Source organism: Echinops telfairi, unplaced genomic scaffold (genome assembly GCF_000313985.2).
Source record: "Echinops telfairi isolate 266 unplaced genomic scaffold, ASM31398v2 ScPeMD7_70;HRSCAF=299, whole genome shotgun sequence".
In the NCBI taxonomy this organism is placed as follows: domain Eukaryota; kingdom Metazoa; phylum Chordata; class Mammalia; order Afrosoricida; family Tenrecidae; genus Echinops; species Echinops telfairi.
In genome coordinates, this window is record NW_022103968.1 from 29,762,751 (window position 1) to 29,773,243 (window position 10,493).

The 10,493-nt window shown below is 41.9% G+C and overlaps 1 protein-coding gene and 1 non-coding gene across 2 annotated transcripts in view; both read left to right on the top strand.

Moving 5' to 3' along the window:
* The window catches only part of HPSE2 (heparanase 2 (inactive)), a 668,247-nt gene that overhangs the window by 97,359 nt on the left and 560,395 nt on the right, over positions 1 to 10,493 (top strand). The gene's annotated exons all lie outside the window — the stretch shown is intronic.
* On the top strand, positions 8,471 to 8,603 carry LOC115870007. The gene has a single exon (XR_004046479.1). It is a non-coding gene; the product is annotated as a small nucleolar RNA SNORA70 (small nucleolar RNA).

The following is a 10,493-nucleotide window of genomic DNA, read 5'->3' on the forward strand; positions in this document are numbered from 1 at the left end:
TTCCGGGAACCCAAGAGGAAAGCGAATTTTGGGAATAATGAGGGCAACAAATGTATAGATGTGCTTTACACAATTGATCTATGTATTGTGGTGAATTGTATGAGCCCCAATAAATTGATTTAAAAAAAAAGAAGCACTCTGATTGTCTTTCTTCTAAGACGATTGGTTCCTTCTTCTGGTGGACCATGGTACATTTGATTTCCACTGCCACCACCTCTGCCTCCATAGTCCTTTCTCTCCCTCTCTCCTCCCCACACCACTGGCCTCGCCATCGTCTGTGAAGTCTTATCCTTGGTGCAAAACCATTTCTATTTCTCCTTATCCTACTTTATAATCATGGTGACATAAAATACTTATTTATAATTTTGCAGAAGCTTCATTTTATTAGATCAGTAAAGGTCAAAATATATGTGGGTTATAAAATACCATTACAATCTCTGACTTTAAAGGTAATTCCAATAAAAACCTAAAGCAAAGCCAATAACAAATCCAGTGTCTACGGTTGAGCTTCTATTGAAGTCATTCTCATCAAAACATTTTTAAGAAGTTTGAACACAAATAGTGATCAAAGTGATACTATCCAAATGAGAAGTCAAAGTTACATATCCTTCTCAGGCAAATGATCTAAATTATAGAACTTTGAAGTGTCATAGAGATAATTTCTTAACTGTGCTACATGCTAGTCTGGAATCAACCTAGAATAACGAATTATTTAATGTTTACTTTGATCATTGCACTATAGTGCCCATCAAGTTAGATGGTAAAGCATTGCTGGAGCACTGTTTCTCCTACACAAAATAGCTTGATTATTATTTTTGTATAAATAGACCTTCTAAATATAAGGTCTTTGATTGTAACCTCTGTGTGTGCGCATGCACGCGTGTGTGCTCGTAAAGTTTGAACTTAAGATAGTTTTGGGCAAGGTACTCGCTTTAGCTTGGCATATAGTAAGCCTATGAAACTGTATTGAAAATAAAACTTTAAAAACGTTCTTTGGGCTTGTGGTATTTTTTTAAACATTATTTTATTGGGGACTCGTACAATTCTCATCACAATCCATACACACATTTTTATGAGAGCGACTAACTTTGCTAGTATAATGTTCTCTAATGTTGTCCACGTCGTAAGGTGTTTGACAGATTCAGCATGGGCTTTTAAGCGTGCCTAATAGCCCCTTCTATGAATGTGCAGATTTGTTTAGCCATTGTGCCTTCCTTTTCATTGGCCAGCTTTTGTGTGGCTATAAGGTGATTGAAAAGGATGTTCTTACATGTTGAATGAAAGGAACATTTAATATGGTTAACAAGTTGGATGTCTTTTCAGTGTAAGTTTTCTTAGCATCAGCTTCCTTGGTGGCACAGTGAGGTACATGTTGGGTTACAAATCACGAGGTCAGCAGTTCAAACACACCTCTCTGAGGGAGAACGATGAGGCTTTCTGCTCCCGTAGAGACTGCTAGACTCGGAAACCCGCAGGGCCTTTGACTTGTCCGATGGGGTCGTTATAAGTTGGAACCCATGCAGTAGCAGTGAGTGTAGTTTCGAATGCTGTAATAGGTTGACGTGCATGTGAGCCTCAGTGAGGGTGATGCAGGAAGCTGTTTTACTGAACTCTCTTTGACCACCAGTTCTGTCTCTCCCACTGCCCCTCCTCCTCTCCGCAGTGGTCTGATATTGGGATAAGACTATAAAAGCATACCAGCTAAGACGAGTTGTGTAGAAGTTTCTAGTTTTTCCACCATTTGAGTTCAGGAAAAGAGGAGCTTTTGAATTATAGGCTCTTAAAAAGAAAAACTCAGAGAATGAAACATCTACAGTCAATTTTGCTTTACGTTAATGTACAAAGTAAACGAATCATTTAGTGAAAAAAAAAATGTAAAAGGACCAGGAAAAAGTAAGGGATATGACAGAATTGCGACATCAAGAAAATTTGATGTAGGGCACTAAGTAATGACATTCATGCTCCCGCAAAACAGTAAATTAAAAGCAGCTGAAACAGAAGAATATGCTGGCACAAGCTATCAAGAAATGCCACAATGGGGAATTGAGCACAGAATGCCGGATGGAGCACACATTGCAGACTCCCAGTCTTTCTTTTCTTCTCAGAACAACTTCTCGAAACAGAGAAATAGGCCAACATCACAGCACGTGGAGCCATAGTGTTAAGGAACTCTGTTATTCATAGATTGACACAACTCGGAGTGTTCCAGAAGTAATGATGTGCTTAAAATCTGGAGACCTGGGACCAGTTTTTGAACTGCAGTGGTTGCTGAGAGACTTTAGACAAAATACAGGGTATTAATCACCCTGTTTCACAAAACCCAACCCAACCCACTTCCAGAGTCAATGCTAACTCGCAGTGACCCCTCTGTGGGGTTCTGAGACGGTAACTGTTTACAGGAAGAGAACGCCCTGGTTTTCTCCTCTGGAGTTTCTGGCAGGTTTGAACTGCTGCTGACCAGGCAGATCACAGCCTAACGAGTAACCCCTACACCAAGATTCAAATTGAATCAAGTACTGGGTGTATATCTCTGTTTAAAAGTTTAGTTTTAGCCCCGTGTCTCTTTTAGTGCCCCAAAGGAGGTAGAAATGTTTTAAAACAAACTCATTTTCTAATTTGGGCATTATCGATTCCATTCTGACTTAGAGTGACCCATGTGGCACACTAGAACCACCCCTGTGGGTTTTGGTATCTCTGGACCAGAGTAGAAAGCCTTCTCTTTCTCCCAAGGAGAGGGCGCCTCATGTGCATGTGAAAGTTGCATATTGAATAAGGAAGATGGAGTTGATGCATTTGAATCACGGTGGTGGTGAAGAATATTGCAACCACCGTGGACTGCCAAAGACCACACAGATCTGTCTTGGAAGAAGTACAGCCAGAATACTCCTTGGAAGCAGGGACGGTGAGACTTTGTCTCACACACTTTGCCCCTGTCAGGAGAGATGAGTCCTTGGAGCCGGACAGCATGCTTGCTAAAGTAGAAGGTTAGCAAGCAAGAAGGCCCTTCACAGGCTGGAATAACACAGTGGATGCAACAATGGGCTTAAGCCAAACAACAATTTTGAGGATGGTGCAGGACTGGGTAGTGTTCTGTTCCGCCATCCATAGGGTTGGAATCGACTTGACGTCACCTGACAACACCAAAATGATGCTCATTGTTAAACTTCAGCGCTCGTCTCTGCTGATAACATACGTAGCGCACATGAGACGAAGTCCCGCCTTCCTCATTTCTAAGGACTGTCCTAGCTGTACTTCTTCTAAGACAGACGTGTTCGTTCTTTGGGCAATCGATAGTACTTTGAGTATTCTTCACCAGCCCTTTAATTCAAATGCATTATTTCTTCTTCAATTCTTAGACATTGTTAATGCAGGTGGTTATTGGACTACACTTTGAAAAACCGAGCTCCAGCTTATCTACAACCATCACAACAATAATGGAATCTGATGCAGTAAGAATGTACAGACAAAAATAATTTTTAGAAACTATTTTAACAATTTGACATATAGGATCATGTTAAATTTTTCTTCAAGGTATTTTGCTTGCCTCACCCACCTACTGATCAGGTCATGTATTTCACACGTAGGCATGTGTAGTTAACAACTATTTTACCCTCATGCATACTTAAATCTGTATTTATGAGAACCTCATTGCCATGGTGCTGACTGTTTATGGGAGTAGGAAGCCCAGTCTTTCTTTCGCGGATCTGCTGGCGGTTTTGAATGCTGACCATGAGGATCAGAGCCCAATGTGTAGCCACTCCACCGCCAGGGCTCCATCCTTATGAAAGTCTACTGTTAATGATTTATCGTTCTGAGGAACTCGTGTTGAATGGACTGATTGCCCCTCCTGTTGATTCTGACTGATAGTGATGCTCTGGAGCAGAGTGGTATTGCCCCATAGTTTCCAAAGCTGTACATTTTACGGATAGCGGACTGTGATATCTTTCTCCCGTGGGGCCACAGGTGAGGTTGAACCATGGACTTTTCAATTGGCAGCACTGTGTTTAATCATTGTGTTGGCAGGTGCCTTGGCTGCAGTAGAACTTCCCACTTCTTTCAGGTTCATCTTGGGCAAGTTCTCACTTTCCTTCATGAGAAATTTGGGGGATCCACTATCTGCTGTAAATTATCTTACTGGTTGAAGGATACAACAATAGCCATTGTAGAAGGAAAGAATAATTATTAAACAGAATGAAATATATACCTTCTTAGATGAGTGAAACTAAAACAGAAAAATAAAAATAGGAAAGAGGAGTACGGAGGATGACAGTCGATGTTCCATTTAAAAGCCACGCTGAGGGAATCATTTCATCGTTTTATTAGGGGCTCATACAACTCTTATCACAATCCATACATACATCAATTGTGTAAAATATATTTGTACATCCATTGCCCTCATCATTCTCAAAACATTTGCTCTCCACTCAAGCCCCTGGCATCAGGTCCTCATTCTTTCCCTCGCTGAGGGCATACTTTACCGAGAAGGTGATGTTTGAGAAAGAGCTGAGTGGTTGAGCAGCACATCACAGGGAGACAGCAGGGGATCGAGTGTTACAGACTGATGGAGTACCATGGGCCAAGACCCTGTGCTGTACACATGTCTACTGATTTCTGGGGACATCCCAGAGCCCACTGTAGCTAGACAGGTGTGTGAAAGGGGAATGGAGGAAAGAGCTGGGTTTATAGAGTGAATGAGAAGGGGACTTGGGAAATGAAGGGTGAGGATAAATGGTGTGGTCTTGGGACATGCTGAAGTTAGGGTCAGGGTCTTAAAATCACCAGCAGACATCAAAGCATTCTGAGTCACAGTTTAATAATCCAGTTCAAAATTGCCACCCAAGAAAGACCATGAAAGTGATCAAGTGATTTTTCAAGGTCAGGGCTCACGTCGTCCCCTTTGGAAGTCTAGTGCCTGCAGACTAAACATTTGATCAACGTTTTACTGAGCTGCATTTCTAAAGTGAATGGTCAGAAACAGTATTTAGAACTGATATCTCGATGGTAAGAATTTTTGAACAAATGATTAGGTATTAAATTCTTGTCAGTTTCACCAGGTTTTGATGACTCGTTATGGACATGAACTCCTGGCCTCCGGTGAGCTAACGCAGGCCTAAGCAATCACAGGCACGTTCCTTCTGTATCAGAGGGGTGCCTTTCCCTCAGTAGACACGTAAAAGGGCAATATGTGGCATGTTGTGCTTACTCATTGTAAATTGTATCCATTCTACCAAATAATGTTGCTGATCATTAAGGGTGTTTTTTTCAAGTCTGGTATTTTAACTGGTAATGGAAGCAGAACATAATACACATTTTCTAATCTTACTGAACTTAATGTATGCTTTGGTAGAGGATTTAGATTTATTGACTTTGCCATTCTGGGACAGTTTAGATAATGGACTTTTAGGTTTTGCCTAAAGACAATGGGAAGGAAACTTTTGGATTGTATTAGTGAGACCATCTCTCGCTGATGTGTATTTTTAAAAGACCCCTTTTCCCCACTGGATGGAGAATGGGTAGGCTTCAAGACTAGGGGCAAGAAACCAGATCAGTGAGACCTTTGCAGTCAACTATGGGATGGTGGTGGTGGTGGGGAGGATGAACAAGACTGAAGATAGTGGAATTGAAAAGAAAAGCCAGAATTCAAGAACTATAAGGAGGTAGAACTGAGAGGTCTTGGTGACGTGTGTGTGTGTGTGTGTGTGTGTGTGTGTGTGTGTTCATGCCGGCACTTGCACCACTGTCCATGTCCCCATGGCAAAGGAGTAGAGATTGGTGAGGAAAACTGCAGAGTCTAGGAGGACTCTTAGGGTTCTAGTTTGGACAACCCCTAGTCCCAGATTGCCATTTTACCAATTTGTCTACATTTTCTTAGAAGTATAGATGTTCTGGAATTATTAGAACTTACAATCCAATTCAGTAAAATGAAAAAAAAAAAACCCCAGCAAAAATATACAATTTTAAGATTAAAGAATAAATATAGAATTCATTCTATGTTTTTTGAAAGCTATCAACATTCATTGTGATCTTACTTGTTTTCCTCTCTTAGGAGAGGCATGTGGAAATGTGAACTGTTGCTCTCTGCCGACCACCAGGTCAATAGCAGAGCTTCCAATCTAGTCCTTTGCTTCGGTCAAAAGGCCACCGAGGATCCCACGCAGCTGCCGAGCTCTGCATCTGAGCCCAGCTCTCGGGCATCACTGCTGGTGCTGTGTGCACATTTAAGAGAAAGGGAGCCAAAATCAAGCCAGTCTCAACAAGGAGAATTTCAACAATCACGTTAGGAATACGCAGAGGGCCATATTCTGCCCTCAGAAGCACACCCGGATTTCCATTGACGTCAATACTTATTACTCACATGTATCCAAGGGCAGGATCTGGCCCTTAGAAATGAAATTAAATAATTCCCTGTGTGGGGCGCCGGAAAGTATCACAGATCACTAGACAAACTTCTAACCATTAAAGGGAAGTTCTTCGTGTGTGCGTGTGGTAATGCCAAAACTGACAGATTTAGATGGCCCAGGGATGCAAATAGGGGCCTTGCCCAGATTACTGTTTTTGTTTACAAGCACTGATGATCTGCAAATGTATTTTCAGGAGGACATGTTTTTTCAAAGATGCAGGAGATGGCTACAGTAAAGTTTTTACCCTTTGCTTGTGGCTGGAATTAAAATGCATCAAAATTAAGAGTCTAACTTCTCGCATTCCAGAAAGAGAAAAAACAGCTTCAAACATCTATTAGTAATTGGAGCATGAGATGTACAGAGTATGAATCTAGAAACATTGTAGGTTGTCAAAAATGAAATGGAACATGGAAGATAGATCGGTGAAATGGAAGTGGTGCTACGACAAGGACCAGTTAATATGACCATTATGCAAGTCTATCCACTAATCCCTTATGCCAAAGATGAGGAAATTAAAGATTTTTAAACCAATTTCTGCAGTCTGAAATTGACCAAACATACAATGAAGATGTACTGATTATCCTCGGTGACTGGTCTCGAAAGTTGGAAACAAAGAAATGGCAGTTGGAAAATATTGCTCTGGTGATAGAAAAGAAGCCAGAGAAATCCCGATACAATTTTGCAAGAACAATGACCTATTCATTGGAAATACTCCCTCCCGCCTTTCCCCCAACACCATGAATGGTCATTATACATGTGAACCTTGCCGGATGGAATACATAGACATGTAATTAAGTACATCTGTGGAAAGAGACCATGAAGAAGCTTAATAGACTCAGACGAAGCTAAGAAGCAATGGCAGAGCAGACCATTTGTAGCTGAAGAAAATGAAAACAAGTTCATGAGATCCAAAATAAGCAGTGAGTCTACCGTACGTGAATTCAGAGACTATCTCAGAAATGTTGAGGAAAGACCAAGCAAATGATGGGCTGGCATGAAGGATATCAGACATGAAGAGAGCAGACAGCCACTAAAAAGACAAGGAAGAGAGAGAGAGAAAGAAAGACCAAGACGCATGTCAGGCGAGACATTGACATTTGCTCTTGAATGTAGAGCAGTTGAGAAAAATGCAAGAAATGAAGAAGTCAAAGAGTAGATTTCAAAGGGTCGAAGTAAAAGAGTAACTTTACAATTCTAGTAGGAAGTAAAATGTTTCAAAGGCGAATTAAAGGATTATCATGAAAAGAGCAAAGGCCTGGAGTTAGAAAACCAAACGGGAAGAGCACACTCAGCATATCTCCAGTCGAATGAGCTGAAGAAATCATTCAAGCCTCAAGTTGCAATATTTGAAGATTTTATATAGATATATGAAACTATTTTTGGAAAATATTGCAATATGCTAGAAGCTTCAGAAGATGGGAGGACTAGACATAGACCCCATATAAGAAATGAATTGGTTGACGCTCAACCATTTCAGGAGATAACATATGATCAAGAACTGATAGTACTGAAGGAAGAAGTCCAGGCTGCACTGAAGGCATTGTCTCCAGAAATTGAACACCGATTAATGTTTTAACAAAGGGATGCCAAGCTGGATGTACTCATTCATCCGCCAACAAATTTGGGAGCTAGCTACATGGCCTACTGACTAGAAGAGATCTATATGTGGGCCCGGTCCAAAGCAGGGTGATCCAGTAGAATGTTGAAATTATCAAAAAATATCATTACTATCCCACAGAAGTAAAATTTTGTTGAACATAATGCAAAAATGATTGCTGCAGTACATTGACAGGGTTCTGTCAGAAATCCAAGCTGGATTCAGAAGAGGACGTGCAGGGAGGGAGGTCATTGCTGAGGTCAGCTGGGTCTTGGCTGAAAGCAGAGACTACCAGGAAGATGTTTACGTTTATTTTATTGACTCTGCAAAGCCATTTTGATTCTGAATGACAACATTGTGGATAACATTGAGAAGAATGGGAATTCCAGAGCACTTCATTGTGTTCATGCAGAACCTGGACATAGACCCAGGTGTAGTAGGGAATACCGCAGAGTTTAAAATACGGAAAGGTCTGCAGCCAATTAAGCCGGCCGTCCTCCTTGTGGGGGCCGGTGTGCAGTGGCTGCAAACAACAAGCCTGTGTTTGATAGTGTATGCAGCCTGTTGGTATGTATGGGCTACCCTAAGTGACCCTGGAGACAACCCTTTGCTGCTTGTCTATGGCTCTGGCCTGGCTAATTTCTGCCCTCCATAAACTAGGCTCCAAACCAGAATGAGAGGTGCTTTTGGAGAACCTCAAGGCACCGTGGCTAGAGTTCACATTGGCTAGGTCATCATGTCCATCCGCACCAAGCTTCAAAACAAGGAACATGTGATTGAGGCCTTAGGCAGGGTCTCCACTGGCTCCTGCCGGTCCAAGGCTCTGGCTGCCATCAGCATGTCTCCATGTGGCTTGTCAACAGGAATGTCTCACAGGAAGTGAGTGAGTGTATGTGGCTTCCAGTGAGCTATTTATCTCAGTTGCACCTCCAAATGAGATCATCAAGCTGCGACTTGATTGGCAGGCTAAACTCCACCCCTTTACTTTTAAAAGCCTCAAGTTGACAACAGATTATGTAACCACCACAAGGTGGATGAAGTAAGAAGGCAAAGTGAGAGGCTAGGGGACTCAGGCCAGTGGGTGCAGAATCATGTAGATTCCAAGGGTCACAGGAATACGGCAGGGTGCCACCTTTCTCAGGGTTGACCGGGCACATGGGTTGCGAATTCTAGAGCTAGACATACAACCCAGCCAAGCAGGAAGGTGAAGAGGGGTAAGATAGAGAAGTTCTCAGTGTCTCTCTTGTCAAAAGGCCACACCCCCATGGAGGCATCATCAGGCTGTAACTTGATTGACAGGTTGGACTCCACCCCTACCTTCACATAGGTACCACCAAGTTGACGTAAAATCTAACCGTCACAATGATCATGGAAGCAGTAGTGAGAAATTAACTACTGTATATTGGGCTAACCTACTGCAAAAATACTTCCATAAAGGGTCCCAAAGCACAAGGTCACTTTGAGGCCTAATCCGTGCCTGACTAGGCACCATGAAAGTCATGCCACCATGAAAGTCAAAGTCGGAGAAGGCCATTGTGGTTTGTGGCGTCAATGCCAAAGAGGAAGAGTCAGCTACATGGATTACAATGGAGACCGGCACCCATCCTGGGCTTGCTGTGGCACACAGGGATTCAGTCTGTTGAATTTATGAATTGGAAGCAACTCCACAGCCTCTAACCACAACATTCCCAAACCACTCTCATTCTCCAATGGGAGACTTGGATGAATACCGAGGAACCAAACGGGCCTCACCCCAGTGTTATATTTAATTCCTGGGTGAGGGCGTTTTCCAGGATAAGGAACCTGGAGTTTGAGAATGACTTGGGATGTTTTAGACTGAACAACGGGAAAACAATGTTCTGCATATCTTCTGACCTTTGAGTTCGGGTATGGAAGTCAAGCTGTTGCCAACCTCAGAAGGAGTAAAATGGTATCCCCCCCCTCCCCTTGTGTAATAGTTAAGGGAAGGGGTTTTTCGATTTGACTACATTATGAAATGTAGACTATATTTACTGGTTGATGAAAGATGACATTAAGATAATCTATTTGCTGTAAGAAATTCAGTTCAAATATATATGATCATTGTTTGAACTCTTCAAATGAAAATATGTACTGCTTAATGCCCATTAAGAATTCTTTCCTCTCTCCAAACCTTCAGTTCCATTAAAGTATCATTTATTGCGTGACATCTTGGGATCAATTTTATGCTGACACTCTGGGCTAAACATCTAGAACCTCCGTGCCAGACAAGGGGTCCACATATTCTATAGTATGCACAGAAACCGTGCATGGAATGTGCTGTCATATATGTACAATGTGTATACTCATGTATAAGCCGAGTTTTTTTTAAATCATTTTATTAGGGGCTCATACAACTCTTATCACAATCCATACATGCATCAATTGTGTAAAGCATATTTGTACATTCATTGCCCTCATCATTCTCAAAACATTTCCTCTCCACTTAAGCCCCCGGCATTAGGTCCTCATTTTCC